Source organism: Hemicordylus capensis, chromosome 2 (assembly GCF_027244095.1).
Source record: "Hemicordylus capensis ecotype Gifberg chromosome 2, rHemCap1.1.pri, whole genome shotgun sequence".
NCBI classification, from domain to species: domain Eukaryota; kingdom Metazoa; phylum Chordata; class Lepidosauria; order Squamata; family Cordylidae; genus Hemicordylus; species Hemicordylus capensis.
In genome coordinates, this window is record NC_069658.1 from 418,810,566 (window position 1) to 418,827,713 (window position 17,148).

Below are 17,148 nucleotides of genomic sequence, written 5' to 3' on the forward strand. Positions count from 1 at the left end.
GGCCACTGAAAACAAAATGGCCACTGTGCATGCTCAAATGGCCTCTGTGAAGCCCTAGGCCATGCCAGGCCTTGCAGAGGCCATTTGAGCATGCATGGCAACCATTTTATTTTCAGTGGCCATTTTAATATATATAAATGGCCACCACACCTGCTCAAATGGTCCCTGCAAAGCCCTAGAGGCCAGCAAGGGGAGGGGGAACCTTTGCAGACCCACCCCACAGCCTTTAGGGGCTACAGGTATTTTTTTTTTAATTTAATATAATCTAAGTCACTGTACACACATTCAGTTTGGCACTATGTACAGAGAGTCAGGGCTAGTGAATATTGAGCTGAAGCTTATGAGCTAGGATTGTATTCATTTGCTCTTACTTTGCTTCTTGTTATAAGTGAGTTAAATGTGATGTCTTAATAATATGGCTATTAATGGTGAGTTTGTCTTTCAGTCAGTGTGAAATCCTTAGTATTAAGGCCCACTGGGAGTTTCTTGCTCTCTTTCTCTCATTTTAACTGTCTTTCTGAAATACTAGAATATATTCCAAGCAGTGACACAGTTTATTCTGCATATCTTTTAATTATTTTCAGAGTAAATAGGAAAAGTCAAATTCTCCATTTCTTTTTAAAACTTATGTAATAGTGATGCTACAATGCACAGTAGAGAATTAGACATTAGTTTTCCAAGTATACCTCCACATAGTATTTGGGTATTTCATGAGCCCCAGCATACTGAAATTTGTAGTTTTCTAAATTATTTTTGAAATATTAAAAGATTAAAGAGCTTGACTTGTATTTTTCAGCTGATATTATGGTAAAGTTATCTGGAAAATGGGTGTTGGATGTTTGGACAAGGGGCACAATTTCAATGCATGCCCTAAGCGCTATTTTCCTTAGATACGTCTCTGGCCACAGCCTTACCTAGCTACTCCTTCCCCTCTTGCTGTCTAAGTCATGCAGGCCACACAATGCAGACCCCCCCCAGGAATATACCCTATTCTCATCTGAGAGATTCCATCCTTGTAAAACAGATACAGAAGCAGGTGTTTGATGTTTGGCATGTCACCATGACTCTGGTCCTTCCCCCTCCGTGTTTTGTTGACAGTCTAGGCTTAAAAACATAAGAACTGCTGGATCAGGCCAAAGACCCATCTTGTCCAGCATCCTGTTTCACACAGTGGCCCACCAGGCCTCCCTGTTACCATGGGAACCACTTGGGAATGTTGACTACTGTCATTTAAGGAGGCAATTATTAGACCACTTTTGAAGAAGCCTGTGTTGGATCCCTCAGAGTTAAGCAACTATAGGCCTGCCTCCAACCTTCTGTGGCTGGGCAAGGTAATTGAGAGGGTGGTGGCCTCCCAACTCCAGACAGTCTTGGATGAAACTGATTATCTAGACCCATTTCAAACTGGTTTTCGGGCGGGCTACGGGGTGCAGACTGCCTTGGTCAGCCTGATGGATAATCTCCAATTGGGAATTGACAGAGAAAGTGTGACTGTTGGTCCTTTTGGACCTCTCAGTGGCTATTATTATTATTATTATTATTATTATTATTATTATTATTATTATTATTATTACATTTATATCCTGCTCTTCCTCCAAGGAGCCCAGAGCGGTGTACTACATACTTAAGTTTCTCTTTCACAACATCCCTGTGAAGTAGGCTAGGCTGAGAGAGATGTGACTGGCCCAGAGTCACCCAGCTAGTATCATGGCTGAATGGGGATTTGAACTCGAGTCTCCCCGGTCCTAGTCCAGCACTCTAACCACCACACCACGCTGGCTCTCAGTATCAAATAGAATAGTATCAAAATATCAGTATCAAATAGAATAGTATCAAAAGAATAGTATCTTTTGATACTATTGACTAAGAGTGTGTGAATCGATTCGGGTACAAAATGATTTGTACCCAAATCTACCTGTTCTGGGCAATTTGTGGACAAAACAAATCACCCCTTTGCTAGCTGGCCAGATTCGGGTCCAAAACAAATCGCCCAGATTTTGGACCTGAAAAATTTGTAGATTAAGACCTCCATTTTGCGGCAATCTCTTTTGCTGTCTCAATTTTGTGTCAGGATTCTTTTTTAAAAAATCCTGCCCTCCCAAGCTTCAGATGGGTGACTTGCAATATGCAATGATTGGTGATACCCCCCTGGTTCCAGATTGGCTCATTTCCATTCAAATCTTGTGTTGCCAGGGGTGACTGAACCCACATTGACTAGGGGAAGGGTCAAAGAAGGGACAAGGGTGGGGGGACTTCAAAGGAGGGATTTTAAAATGTACTTAAGGAGGCAGCCAGCCACCATTCTGCGTCATGGGAGGAGAGAGAGGGAGAGGAGAGGAGAGGAACGGAACGGAACGGAACGGAGCTTTGCTTTGCTTTGCCTTGCCTGCCACCTAGAGTGGATTCTCCGCTTCACCCCCCCCCCTGCTTTCCAGATTGAGGAAAAGAGAAGAAAAAAAATTTCACCCCATTCCTGCTGCTGAGAGAATCATTGCCTGCGCCTGATGTCTGTGTAAATCGATTTGTACCCGAAGCTACCTATTTCGGAGGATTTGTGGACAAAACAAATCACCCCTGTGCTAGCTAGTGTCTGAGGGGGTTGGGGATGGGAGGCACTGCTTTGCAGTGGTTCACTCCTACCTCTCAGACAGATTCCAGATGGTGTCCCTCAGGGACTATTGTTCTTCCAAATCTGAACTTCGGTATGGTGTCTCTCAGCGCTCCATATTGTCTCCGATGTTGTTTAACATCTACATGAAACCGCTGGGAGAGATCATCAGAAGATTTGGTGCAGGGTGTTATCTGTATGCTGATGACACGCAAATCTTTTTCTCCATGTCGACATCACCAGGAGAAAGCCTCCCGAAATGCCTTCCTGGAGGTGGTGATGGGCTGGATGATAGATAACAAACAGACTGAATCCAGATAAGATGGAGGTACTGTGCAGGGTTGGAACTCAGGAGAGGATTTTGATCTGCCTGTTCTGGATGGGGTCACACTTCCCCAGAAGGAACAGGTATGCAATTTGGGGGTGATTCTGGACACAAAACTCTCCCCGGTGTCCCAGGTTGAGGCAGTGGCCAGAGGTGCCTTTTATCAGCTTCGGCTGATATGCCAGCTGCGTCTGTTTCTTAGTACATCTGCTGGTCACCTCCAGACTTGACTATTGCAATGCGCTCTATGTGGGGCTGTCTTTGTACGTAGTCCAGAAAATGCAGTTGGTCCAGAATGCGGCAGCCAGGTTGATCTCTGGGTCATCTCGGAGAGACCATATCACTCCTATCTTAAAAAATCTATACTGGCTACCGATAAGTTTCCAGGCAAAATACAAGATCTTGGTTATAACCTATAAAGCCTTGAACAGCTTGTGCCCTGGGTATTTAAGAGACCGTCTTCTTTGCTACAAACCACACTGCCCATTGAAATAATCAGGAGAGGTTAATCTGCAGTTGCCACTGGCACATCTGGTGACTATTCAGGAACAGGCCTTCTCTATTGCTGCCCCGAGGCTTTGGAACATGCTCCCTACTGAAATAAGAGCCTCCCCATCTCTTACAACTTTTAAAAAGACAGTCAAGACACATTTGTTCACCCAGTCTTCTAATTAGATACTGTTTTAATAGTTTTGATGATTTTAATAGTTTTAATGTTGTTTTAAGTTTTAAATTGTTGTAATGTTTTAACCTTTTTACTTGTTTTTATTGTTTTGTTGTAAACCACCCAGAGACTTGCGTTTTGGGCGGTATACAAATATGTTGAATGAAATGAATGAATGAATGAAAGAATGAATGAAATTTAGCACTTGGGCAATACCCACATCAAGAATGTGGGTTATCAACACACCAGCATGCAACTAGCACCCTAAGGAGGACGCTAAATTAATGTAATATTAGGAGTAGAAATGTTTCCTGTCCACCCTATATCTGGACAATGTTTGCTGAGACAACTAGCCCCAACAACTTCATGCACTTTGATGTGTGCATGATTTACTGTTGTAACAGACCCACATGGGCAGCGGTCAACATCTGATCACACACACACACACACACACACACACACAATGATGGCTGATGAAGGAGAAAGGGGCTTGCATCTCTCTCCCTCTCTCTCTCTCTCTCTCTCTCTCTCTCTCATGATCACATCACCACGAAACGGGACTTCTATACTTTAAATAAAGAATCCATATCCAAATTCCTTGTTTCAAATCTGTTCATAAAGGCCTTGCTGACAGAGTGAGTGATTTTTAAGATTGCGTTGCAAGCTATGTATGAAGAAAGAGAAGTTTAACATGGCTGTTGGTCAGTGCAGTAAATGAGGTATCATAGGATGCTTTGGACGAAAAATACCACAAGAACACAACACAGATGTGTCCCCCCTCCCCGCTAAGTCTTCGCTCTATAGTCTTAAGCAGATGACTGATGAAGTCACCCAATCCCAATATATTTTTGCAAATGAAGCAACAGTCATCAAAATTTATATTTTTGCAAACAATGCAATAGTCATTAAAATTTAAAATTACATTCTAAATGACATCTTTCTGATGAGATGGGTGGTGACTTCTAATCTGAAATAACCTATCCAAAAAATAAGAAGTACCTCATGATTGTCCCTTGGGAGGCTAAGACCTTCCCCTGAGAAAAAGGACTAAAAGAGTTTGAGCCATGGGGTTGGGGGCAGCTCTATTTGCCAGTCATGTATCTCTCAGCCTAACCTACGTCACAGGGTTGCTATGAGGATAAAAATAACCATGTACACCACTCTGAGCTCCTCAGAGGAAGAGCAGGGCATTAGATAGATAGATAGATAGATAGATAGATAGATAGATAGATAGATAGATAGATAGATAGATAGATAGATTCTGTTATTTCTCTCCCTCAACCCTTCAAATTTCTATCGGGTTTCCAGCTCAGGACTTGACCATCCAGTTATTGTTTTGTGTTGCCAGACTTTGATCAAAGAATACTTGGACTGGTGAGATCTCTACTAAACTCTGTAGATGTTTTAAACCAGGGATTCTGAAACTTAGCTCCCCAGATGTTGTTGGACTTCATCTCCCATAATCCCCAGCCACAATGGCCCAAGGCTGAGAATTATGGGAATTGAAGCCCAACGTCATCTGGGGACCCAAGTCTGAGAACCTCTGTTTTAAACTCTTTAAGTGAGCTCTTTTAACTTAAATGTGTGGTGTTTTTTTTAACTTGGAATGTATGCTTCATTTTCTAAGCAGTGGGCAAAAAGCTGAAAACGAATCAGAGCCCCATAGCTAAGCTTTGGCCAGGCTATGGGGAATCTTGAATATAAATAATTCCTATACTAGGAACACCAGGGGCTGCAGATCTGTTGAATCTGTGAGAAGGGGAGTGTGAGTGTGTGTGTGTGTGTGTGTGTGTGTGTGTGTGTGTGTGGTGGGGGTGGGGAGAGACTTGATCAGTGCCTGGACAGAGGGCACTGGGAGTCCCAGGTAAGTTGCATTGCCCTTTTAAAAGAAAGAGGTAAGTACAAAAATATAAAATCTGTAATAAAGAAAATACTGTAAAAGACATGTGTCTGTGCCTGGTACATACAAATGTGTAAGTTTCCCCCGCAAGTTTAGCAACCTTAAAGCAAAGTGATCAGAAGAGCCCTGCAGGGTCCATTTAGCCCAGCATACTGCTTCCCACAGTGGCCCACCAGATATCTCTGGGTAGCCCACAGGCAGGAGATGAAGGCCCTAGCCTGCTGCTGCTGCTCCCCTAGAGGTTGGTCTCACGAGCAGATAAGACAAGACTAAGGCAGCCAGGCCCAGCTTGTCTGCCCGTGAGAACCGCCAGGAGTCATGTGGCTCTCGGGCTATGAACCCCGGCTGTTAAAGGAGGGTAAGGGAGTGAGCAGTCCCTTAACCCTGTTTAACTGACTGTGTGTCAGTGCCGGCTACTTTCAGCAGGCGCTGAGACACTGAAGGGCACCCACCTATCACAGGTGGAGTGGGGGGGGGGGGAATACCCAGAATGCACTATGCAATTACATGGTGCACTGTGGGATTTCCGGGGGCCAGGATGACACGTCCCGGCCCCCACAACTCTGCACTGCCTGGGGCAGGAGCAGATCCTCTAGCCCCTGGGACCCAGCCATCTGCAGGGGAGCTAAGCTTCTGTCATCTTCTTCCCTGCGCATCCTCCCACCCGTGTCAAGACGGTGTGTCTTTGAGAAAGGGCCCTTAGTAGCGCACACTGCCCCTCTCTCAGCCCCAGGCAGCCATCATGACTGGTAGCCACCAACAGACCTGTCCTCCATTAATGCATCGAAACCCCTTTTAAAGCCACCACCACATCTTGGCAGCAAATTCCATCAATTGCATAGTCTGAAGAAGTAATTTCCCCTGTCTGTCCCGATCTATTTTCTTGGATGGTCCTGCATTCTAGAGAGGGAGAAGATGTTTTCTCTGACTCTTTTCTGTTTTCTTTACCAAACATTTAACATCTCACAATGCCTCCCCCCTCTCCCGCATCATCCTCTTTTTTCTAAAGAGTTCTGTCCTAATCTTTCAATGGTTCAGCTTTCTTTCATGAGCAGTATTTCTGGATATAGAGGTATATTAGTGGAACTACCAAAAGGATGAAAATGTGGACTTTTACTTGAGTACAGTTCAGAAAAAGTGCACCCATCAAGGTTTGGAAGGAATGGTTTTCTCTTCCAGTTTAAGGCTGATTAAGGTGGGATCTTTATTAAAGCAATCATCTGAATAGCAGTTACTTTCTCATGAATTGTATATACTGCAGATCAAATAGATAAGAGTGCACCTCTGAAGCAGGAAATGGTTTATCCACTGCACTTAAACATTTCCTGAGAGGAGAGAGCTGTAGCATAAACCATGAACAATAACAGTGGAAAATTGTTTCTCTTTTCAGATGCCAACAAGAGAATGACAGTAACACACAGTATTGACCAAAAACTGTTTTGAAAATAAAGAATTTTTTTCCTAATTGGGGATGCATATGTTTCTCTCATTTGTTAGGAAGGGGATTTGCTTGAAAGTTGCTAGGAAATGCATGTGATCTTCTGTTGCCACCTGCTGGTTGGCAGCATACATTGCAGTTTGTGTAAAGACTGTTCAGGCTATCGTAGTTATTTTGTATGTGACATGTGGCAGAGTTAAATCAGCCCACTATGCTTGGGTATCCTAACAAAGTACAAAAAGAGTATTGTTTGAAATGGCCTTTAGTATGAAACTGATACTAATTTATTCATGTTTTTGTTGACTTAGTTTTCTTTACTTATAAGATTTAATTCAATTTTCATTTGGAATTTTCAAAATTTTATTGCTGTATCCCCTCCCCTGTTTGGAGAAAGATTTACTTCCCAGCCACTGAACCCTGGATATAGAGCAATTTGTTTCAATCGCGCAGGAAGGAGGGCTAAACTTAAATGTTAAGGAGTAATTTTGCAAAGGAATTCAACAAAAAAGGAAAGATTTTGCCACTGAGTCAGTGTAGACTCCTGGCGACAGGTGCGGAGCCAGCCAAATGGCGGCCTATGTCTATTTCTATTTCTCTCCCTTGCTGGAGGGAGAGAAAGAGAAATAAAGCTTGTCAGGCAGCAAACGCTGCCTGATATGGACGAGGGAGAGCTCACTCGGGCTCTCCAGAGCCCGAGCCACGCCCCCCTGCAGGCTTCAGCGGCCTTTTTCATTGGCAGCCCGGGCTCTTTGAACCTGTTTGCACAATGGTGGCTCCACCCCTGCCTGGCGACCACAGAGCATATGGTTTTCTTGCTTGAATACAGGAGTGGTTTACATTGCCTTCCTCCAACACAGTATGAGATTATGCCTTTGCCATTGAAGTGAGCATCCATCTCCAGCACCTTCCTTTATCGCTGCTGCCCGATAAACTACAAATATATATGACTACAAATATATATATTTGTAAATATATATTACTACAAATATATGTTTACTAGGCACAGTCTGGGAAGCACACTGTCCAGCGGGATTCGAACTAACAGCCTCTTGCTCCCTAGGCAAGTTGCTTCCCTGATGCGCCACCGCAGCTGATGCAATGGAATAAACCTATTGAATTCACTGCCTTGGAAGTCCAAAGGGAAATGTTCATGTACAATTGATGCATTAAATATTTAATGAGGTCATTAACACAATCAAAAATTGTATTCTACCTGGGTTTCGGAGCTGCGTGTGCTCCCAATTTTCAATTGTGTGAAAGCAAGGTAAGAGGAAAATCTGGGTAGAAGTGACTGTGTTGAAGCAAGGTAGGAGGAAAGAATAGGGTCAGTCATCTCTGCCAGAGATTTCTTCTGTGTCCCTGTCTCCCTCCTCCTCCTGCTCTAGCTCCCCTTCTTTCTCTCTCATTTTCTAGTTCTCATTGTTAGTCTTATTTTGCTTTAGCAGTTGCATATGCTGCTGCTGCTCCTCGAATGGTTTTAATTATGGCAGACAGCTGGCTGTGGGCTCCGTAGATGTTGCTGCTGCTATCAGTATAGCTTCTGCTCCCACTTTCCTTGCTGCTGCTGCCTCTGTCGCCTTTTGGTGGGGTTTCTGGGGTGTTGCTAGTGGTTTTAAAGTTATTGCCATTATTGGCCTCCTCTAGAGTCTGCATTTAGAGTGTGGTTGCTTCCCCTGCTTGTTCTGCTGTTGTTTCTGTCTTTAATAGATTAAAACATAAATGATGATGATGATGATGATGATGATGATGATAATCAACTTTATTTGTTAGCCGCCCCATAACAAATTGTTCTCTGGGCAGCTCACAACAGAGGATAAAAGCATACAATAAAAACACAACAGATGAAAAAAGGTGAAAAGAAAATACAAAGCAGCTTAAAAACTCATTTTAAAATTAGTTAAAAATCAGATCAGATCTGAAAAACTGAATTTAAAAGGTCTGGGTGAACAAAAAGGTCTTTACCTGACGTCTAAAAGAACAAAGTGATGAAGCTAGGCAAACCTTATTGCGGAGGCTGTTCCATAAAGGGGTGCAACCACCAAAAGGGCCCTCTCCCTGGTAACCACCCACCTCATCTCGTTTGGCAGGGGCACCTGGAGGACGCCTCTAAAGAAGATCTTAAGGTAAGATCTTTTCAGCCTTTCCTCCTATGTTGGAGTTGTGTTACTTCACTTTCTTCTTCTGTTGCTAGAGATGTTCGTGTGTGTGTGTTACACGCATATGTTTGTGCACGTGTGATTTCTGTGTATCTCATTTCTGTGTATCTCAAAGCTTCATTCTCACAATATTCCTGTGTATGGAGATAGGCAGAGTCTGGGTGCTTCTCTTCATTTTTGACATCATAAGGTCTCCACAAGATGACTTTTGTGATTTTCCTATGGTGAGCATTTCTTTACATAAATTGAAATTGGAGACTTATATCCAGGAGAAAGATCAGAAGCTAAGTGTGCTGCAGGACCCAGCAAACCTGAGTCCTCACTCTAGTAGTGAGGACACTGAGAGGAGCTCATGTCAAAAATGAATGCGAGAATCTAACCTAAGAGAGAATGACATTCTAAAGTAAAGGCCATTTCAGGATCCTACCCATTGAACCTCCGTCTATTTCGCCATAGTGGTGAAATGTAAACTGAACATAGTTCCTTTTTATTTGCTAAATCTTTTAGAAACACATAAGTCATAATGTTCATGAAGCCTCTTCCCACACCCTTTAAAAGAAGTACGGGTTCAACCTTCAAATTAAGAATTATGTTGTGAACTTACACAGCAAGTGTCTATGATATCTCAAAGCTCAAGGGAGATACCACATTGCAGTATGTTGCACATCTTTTCTTTCCTCCCACATTTCCAGATCCATGCCTAGGAGACCATGGAGCCTGAAAGCTATTGTGCCCTACTCTGAAGCAGGGTTCTTCAAAGTTGGTGGTGGTGGTGAATTCTCATTTTCCTAACTTTGCCAATATTTGAGCTGTGCATAGTCATGCCACAGTTTGCATCTCTTGCATTTCACAGTCTTTTGACCCCAGTGTTTCCATTTTTCTTCCCTCTGACCAGATGAATAAGCAGTTAAATGAGGATAACAGATTGAGCGGGCGAGCAGGGTGGCCTCCCCCACATGGGCGGAGGTGCTCCAACAGTTCTGCTGCTCACCATGACACATGGCGAGCAGCAGCGCAGCAGGGAGCTAGAGGATGGCCAGCCAAAGTCCTTCAGCATCCCTCAATGCACCACACCAGAAGTGCAGTGCATCGAGGGTTCCTCCCTCAGCCTGGCGCTCTTGCTGCCCAGAAATGTGTGTGCACGGGCTACCTGCAGCCCACACACACACACATACACACACACGACCCCGAACCCAGGTTTAAGGGCATGCTCGCACCCTTAAACCCAGATTAAAGTCTGGGGCAAATTCCCGGGCTTGGGGCTGTGGCAGTGCCGGGATCAGGTTCTATCCCAGCAGTTCATATGAGCAGCCAAGCCCAGGTTGGGCTGCCCAAGCCTGGGTTTGGCTGCTCGTGTGAATACCCTCAATATGTATCTGAAGCAATGGGCTCTTCGCGGGAGTAGCTCTAGCTGAACAAGGGGGGAACTGTCGGGGGAAATTTGAGTCAACCCCTTATTTAGCAGAGACACCCCATTTGATGTGAACAGAGCTCAGCGAAGAGATGTGGAGACAATTGTTTAAGGGCTGAAACAAGTAAAGATTTGTTTTAAATAAGTTGCAAACTTAGACAAAAAGCCTGCACCCTGTACTAGCTACCTCATGGTGGAAGGAAGAAGGAATAACAAGGAGAACAAAGAAGGGAGTGTCCTAAGGATATCAGTCTACCAATTACAGATGAGTTAGGGCAGATACTGAAGTAAGAGAGAACAAGGGGGCAGTCCTACACTCGATCTCCTCTCCTAATGTCCCTGGTGGTCAGTAGGAGATTAGGTGTTCAGAGTTCATGCCTATGGAGTCACACCTCCACCAGGGGCAAATGTCCCTGGGCCCCTGAGGGAGGGGCTTCCTACCAGCTGAGTGACAGCTTGCTCTTTGGTCTCCCCCTCACACCCCTCTGAAAAGGAAGGTGGATGGGGTGAGCAGGGGCCCATCTTCACTTTTTGCCCCAGTGCCCACTCCAGCCTTACTACACCTCTGGGGCTCTGCTCCACAAATGCTTGTGCCACAACAAATCTCTTAGTCTTTACCTGCCCCACTAATCTGTGTTTTGTTGCAACAGACTGGTACATCTTCCCCACCGCCCCCCTGGGATGTGTCCCTTAGGGGTCAAACTTTTGTAAACCACTTTAAGGACACTGGCAGTTGAGAGGTATATTAATATAATAAACAAACTAGATGTGCACTGGAAGAATCTCTTACTCCCGTGAATCTATTATCCCTGTGAAAGAAAGTTGTGGGGGAAAGGATGATGGAGCCATCAGGACCTTAGCACAGAAGGAGGAGGGATAAGTTAGCTCTTTCCCTTTGCATTGTTTTCCTGCCATCATCCCCACTCCAGCTATTTGCAGGAAAGAGGTGTTTCATGGGCGATCTTCAGTGGACAAAAGGCATGAGGGGAAAGTTAACGTTCTCTTCTCTGGGCACTACAGACTCAGTCCAAATCGCCCCTCCCATAGTTGCTTTTCGTGAAAAAAGAGCATGCCTCACAAAAGCACATTTAAGTGCATGCCTAGTTTGATCCTAAGGTTGGCCATTTTAAACACTGGTTTCCTTACAGTGCCATTAACAACAGAGGAAACAGGCAATTGGATAGTGTCGGGAAGCTAATTCCATCCGACTCTTCACTTGCATCATTAGGCTGTTGTCCTGTATCCAACACACCCAAACTGCTTCTCTCCTTGTCTTCCACTTCCAACTAAGCTTAGGTGGATTTCTTGCTCTCTATCCCCCAGCTATTCTTAGCAGCCCCACCGCTATCTGACAGCAAAAGCAGCTAAACCAATCAACCTATCTTGTTAACAACGATGACTAACCCACTGGGTCAGCCAGGTTTGTTGGTGTGATCTGCTGGATTTCCTAAGGCTCTGTAACACTTTTTGGAAGCCATTTTGGAGTTTACTGTTATTTATATGCTGCTTTTCAATGAAAAAAATCTCAATGTAGTTTACATAGGGGGAGAAGAATAAGATGGCTCACATCACACCCGTGGCTCACACGCTAAAAAGGAACACATGGTGGACATAAGCAACAGCCACTAAAGGATAGGGATGTGCAGAATGTTTGAAGCTCAAAACGTTCCAACTCGAAACGTGCTATTTTGAGGGTTTGGAGCTCGAAACAGAGCACCCTTCAGGGGCGTAGCCAGCCCGCCGCCGGCCCGTGTGCGGCCGCGGCGGGCGCCCCATAGCCCCGCCCCCGCGTCTGACGTCAGACGCAAGGGATAGCCACGCCCCCGTGTCTGATGTCAGACGCGGGGGGCATGGTCTGGCTCCCAAACGGAGCCTTGAGGCTCCATTCGGGAGTTGCAGTTTAACTGCTGAAGGGGCCATGTGGCCCCTTCAGCAGTTAAACTAAGGCTGGCGCTGCCTTCACAGCACAGCCCAGGAGCGGCTCTTCCCTGCAGGGAAAAGCCGCTCCTGGGCTGCGTTGTGAAGGCAGCGCCAGTCTTAGTTCCTGAAGGGGCCGCGCGGCCCCTTCAGGAGCTAGTTAGGCTGGTGCTGCATTTGCAGCACGCAGCCAGGAGTGACTCTTCCCTGCCTTTGCAGGGAAGAGCCGCTCCTGGCTGGCGCTACAAACGCAGCACCAGCCTTAGTTTAGCTCCCGAAGGGGCTGCATGGCCCCCACTTGGGAACTAAACTACCACCCCTGCATCTGACGTCAGACGCAGGGGGCGTGTCGGGGCCGCTCTCGCGGCCCCTGATTGGTCACCGGCCCGGGTTCTTTGAACCCGTTGGCCCAATGGTGGCTCCGTCCCTGGCACCCTTCAAGTGAAGGACCCATTTTGGGCTCGGAACGACCCCACTTCACAAGTCAGAGCAATCCAATCATTCCAAGTGCCATTTTGGAGGTATGTTTTCCCCTTGCTGACTGGTTTTGGCACTGGCTTCCGATTGGCTTGCAATCGCCTTGCTTCTTGGTTGGCTTGTTTTCATACAAATCAACTTTGTTGGCTTATTTTCATACAAATCAACAAGCCAACCAAGAAGCAAGGAGATCACAAGCCAGAAGCTAGTGCCAAAAGCAGTCAGCAAGAGGAAAACACGTGTCCAAATTCTGAACACTCAGAATTTCCAAGCTCGTTCCATCAGAACAACTGGCTTGACTGTTCGTTCTGACGGAATGATCTGGGCATTTGCATTCCGTCCCAAGCTTGGAAAGGAACACAAATCCCATTCCATGTACATTCCTACTAAAAGATGCTGTGCTGGAGATGAATTGGGCCAGTTGCACTCTCCCTGCTAAATATACAGAATATCACCACTTTGAGATACCAAAATGTGCCTCTTTGTCGAGTTAGCAGGGAATTGTTTTGGCTCCTAGGAAAGTAAGTTATGGAAAATTCTATATTTGCCTTGGAATTCGTTTGCATAAGCAGGGGCCTTCTAGAGCTCTGTTTGGGTGGCTTTGCAACCACCTACTCATTTTCTAGGAGGAGGAGCAATGGGGTTGCCAACTCTGACTGAAGCTATTTCTGAAGATTTCCCCCAACACCCCCAACCTTTTCCTGATATGTTCCCATTTTCCTTCCCATTCCCACCCCCAGTATTTTTCACAATATAAAGAAATTAAAATCTCCAGGATTGTTCTCAATATTCACCTGTAGATGGATACCGATTCCTGTAGACTCCAGGCCATTCCTACAGCGTTGGGAACCTCAGTGTTCCCAGTGGAAACTATCCCTGTTCCAAAACGGCTCACAATCTAAAAACAAATAAAGGAGACACAAGCAAAAACCAAATATTATGCTATGCTGGGAGTGGATAGAGACAGCTGCTCTCCCACCTGCTAAATATAAGAGAGTCTCCATTTTTAAAAGGTGCCTCTTGGCCCAGTTAGAAGTAATGTAATTGGAACCCAAATACAGTTCTTATTCCTGTCTAATAACTGCAAGTGCTTTATGCTAATGATGCATGGTGGCTGCCAGCAGTTCTTTATGAGTCTTTGAAGTAATTGCCACAAGAAGTAGCCACGGCACATTGGCTGAAGCGTCCACAGGCTCCGGATTTTGCAGACAAGAGCCTGGCTCAGGGATGGACCTGAGGGAAGCAGGAATTTGAGCTCTACATTGACTTAGGTATGCATAAAGAGAGAGAAAGCATGCCAGTAAAGTTGTTATTTTGCTGCAATGAGAGCAGGGTAAGAAAATCTGTGATTGTTTGAAGCTCAGCACTACCTCCACATTGTCAGATATGCTGGCAGCTCTAAAGGCCTACTGATCCCCAAAGTACAACGAGACAGTGGAGAAAAACAAATTCTTTACATTTTATTTGCATTATGGCCATATGTTGTAAAACTGTATTTTTCTCACGTGTGAACTTCTGCTGGTCAAGAATAAATAAAGATTGATTTTTTTCTGTCAGGATGCCATGTTGCCTGGTTGCTTGGGTGGCCCTGTGGAGCCTGGAGAAGGGCGTGGCATCCCCCCTGTGGGGTGTTCATTCCCTTCAGGGGGCAGTAGGGATGAGAGGGGTCCAGGCTGGTCAGATCCCAGTGGGGTTGAGAGAGCAGCAAGGCAGGGAGAGCTGCAGGAAACAGCTCCAGGGAGACAGCTAGGTTGGGCGGGGCAGGAAACAGGAAGCAAGGTCAGGACGGGGGCGGGCTGGAAGTAGGCTTTAAGCCCTGTCAGCAGTGCACACTGGGGCATTTAAAGACAAAGCAGCCGATGGTGAGGAGCTGCTTCTGAGTATGGGAGCCAGGAACGGGAACTGGCTGAATGCAGCAAGCCAGGAGGAGGACTCAGGTGACAAACTCATCTTCTCTGGCTATTGCTGAGGCTGACCTTTTTTTGGTGCTGACCCAGTCATTCTGGAGCTCAAGGAGGGCTAGGAGCCCACCCCACCCCCTGAGAGTCTGACATATTCTTTACAAGAAACCATAGGATGGCAAACAATTAGATTGCTATGCCACAGTACTGAGAACATCAGCAAGCACGTGTGATTTTGGGGAGCTGGAGCAGTCCCTGCTCAGGTACAGAATTGCGCAGACCCCTGCTAACTGGGCAAAAAGGCACCTGTCAAAGTGGTGATTCACCTTATAGAACTATAGACCCACAACAAAATCTTGCCGTATAGGTATCATGGAATCGGTTATCCATAATGGTGAACATTGCTGGTTTGTGTCACTGTGACTTTATATGCACACATACAGTGATCAGATTCCGTGTGAATCTGATCAGTGTGAACTTCCCCCTCTATTTCTCAGGGGGAATTAAACCCATATCAAGAGTAAGTATGTCAAACTTCCCCCCCACACACCCCGAAACACAAAGCTGTTAAATGGCTGGTGAGAAAACTAAAGAGTTTTAGATACCTTTCTCCTTCTGAAACAGAAGGGGTTGTGACTGTTTTGAGTGGATATTCTTCAAGCTGGAAAGAAGGAAACAGAGACCGTGCAGTAGCGGTGTATTAAACAGATCCCGACACTTTGAGTAAACTCTTCTTCAGGGAACTACAACATATAAACTATACCAGTGAGGATAATAGGGAATAGTTATAGAAGGTGATATATGAAACTACACTCAATTTAAAAAATAGATAAAAGCAAGCCATAATTATAACCTTATAAAAAAGGAAATAAGATAAAACTCAAGTACAAAGACAAAAGAGGTTATAATACATAACTTCTCACAAACAGACTAGCAAGTTAAAACAGTATAGCAAAGATATATAAACTAACTAAACCAAGGTTATGATAAATAGCTTTTTGCAAACAAACTAGCAAATTCAAAGGCATTTAAACAAACTAAATTACAGATAATAGTAATAGCTCAATTCTTACAAACAAACAGGCAAGTTTAAACAATGGAACTCATACTCATACTACTAGACCATGTACTACTAGATACTCATACTACTAGATACTCATATACATACATACTACTAGATACTCATACTAGCTAGACCATGGTGAATGGGACGCATGGGGTACGCACGTAGGCCACATTCAAATGACAGAAAAATAAAACCTTGATTCTGATAGGTATAGAAAAACTAAAATACAAGAACTACATAAGAGTAAAAGAGAAGTAACTCACAGTGGTTTACAAAGCAGAATACTCAACTTCTAAGCAGCTTAGCTATTCAGTAAAGAAGAAGTCCTCATATTATATAAGGTAAAGAGACCACAGATGTATGGACTAATTAGTAAAACAGAAGACTGTGAGTGAAACACAATGGCCGCCTCCAGACGTAACATGGAACCATCATGGTTATGGTGCTTCCCTCTGCGGACAAATTTGTGCTGCCATTTCTGTGAGCAACATGACTGGGAGGAGGTGAGTCAAGTGCCGGGTGGGACTTTTGTCCCTCTTTTGGCACTTGTTTCTGTGTTCAGAGGCATTCTTTTGAATTTGTAACCTTCCTGGCACATCCTCTTATCATGGGTGGTGGGGACTGTTTATCCAAATGGCTGCTCTACACCTTGTTTAAAGAACAGCCCCCCCCCCCCCCCCGCACCGTAAAGGTTTGTGCCAGAAGCATATAGGGATGGCCACAGAAGAACTCAAGATGGGTGGGCTCTCTCAGCACGACCCCTTTCTAATCTTGTAGGCAGTTAAGGTATAGTATGGTGTGAACTAGCCCTCTGTAAAGAAATCTTGAAGTGGTTTCTTGGGATCGTACTCCTTATGTGATAAAAGATCCAGTTTTCACCACTAGATGGCCTAAGAATAAAACACACACTTGTGTGCAAAGATTTTGAAACCACCTCGAGAGCCCTGAGATAGGGCTTTGGACCTTTCTTCTCAGTGGCTAGCTGTTCCCGAGCTGCTCCACCATTTTTCCCTTTAAAGGAGACTTTATGGCCACAGATACAACAGTGGTTCTTTTTGTGATACACACACACACACGCACCTTTTTAATCAACTTGCTACAGGGTATTGCCCTCCCTAATAATCTCTTTGGATTTAAAAAATCCAAATGCATCAATATTAATTAAGCCATTCTGACAGCTAAAGGGCCATGGTGCCAATAAACCTCTAATGCTTTTGTTTGGTGTATAAGCAGCTTTGGTTCAAGCTTCATGAAGTAAATAATAATCATTTAGCATTTAAATTAT

General features: G+C 44.8%; 1 protein-coding gene and 1 long non-coding RNA gene across 3 annotated transcripts in view; one reads left to right on the plus strand and one right to left on the minus strand.

Annotated features, from left to right (window-relative positions):
- LOC128344303 (uncharacterized) overlaps nucleotides 1-14,637 on the minus strand; it is a 112,948-nt gene extending 98,311 nt beyond the window's left edge. Inside the window, exons 1-2 of the long non-coding RNA XR_008315779.1 lie at nucleotides 14,402-14,637; nucleotides 13,691-13,794 (exon numbers count right to left, since the gene is read on the minus strand). This is a non-coding gene — a long non-coding RNA (uncharacterized LOC128344303). The remainder of the gene's footprint in view (nucleotides 1-13,690; nucleotides 13,795-14,401) is intronic.
- Nucleotides 14,638-14,737: 100 nt separating this feature from the next.
- The window catches only part of MMD (monocyte to macrophage differentiation associated), a 125,654-nt gene continuing 123,243 nt past the window's right edge, over nucleotides 14,738-17,148 (plus strand). For both annotated transcript variants that reach the window (XM_053294169.1, XM_053294168.1), the window contains exon 1: nucleotides 14,738-14,833. The gene's annotated coding sequence lies outside the window, so the exon portion shown is untranslated. The remainder of the gene's footprint in view (nucleotides 14,834-17,148) is intronic.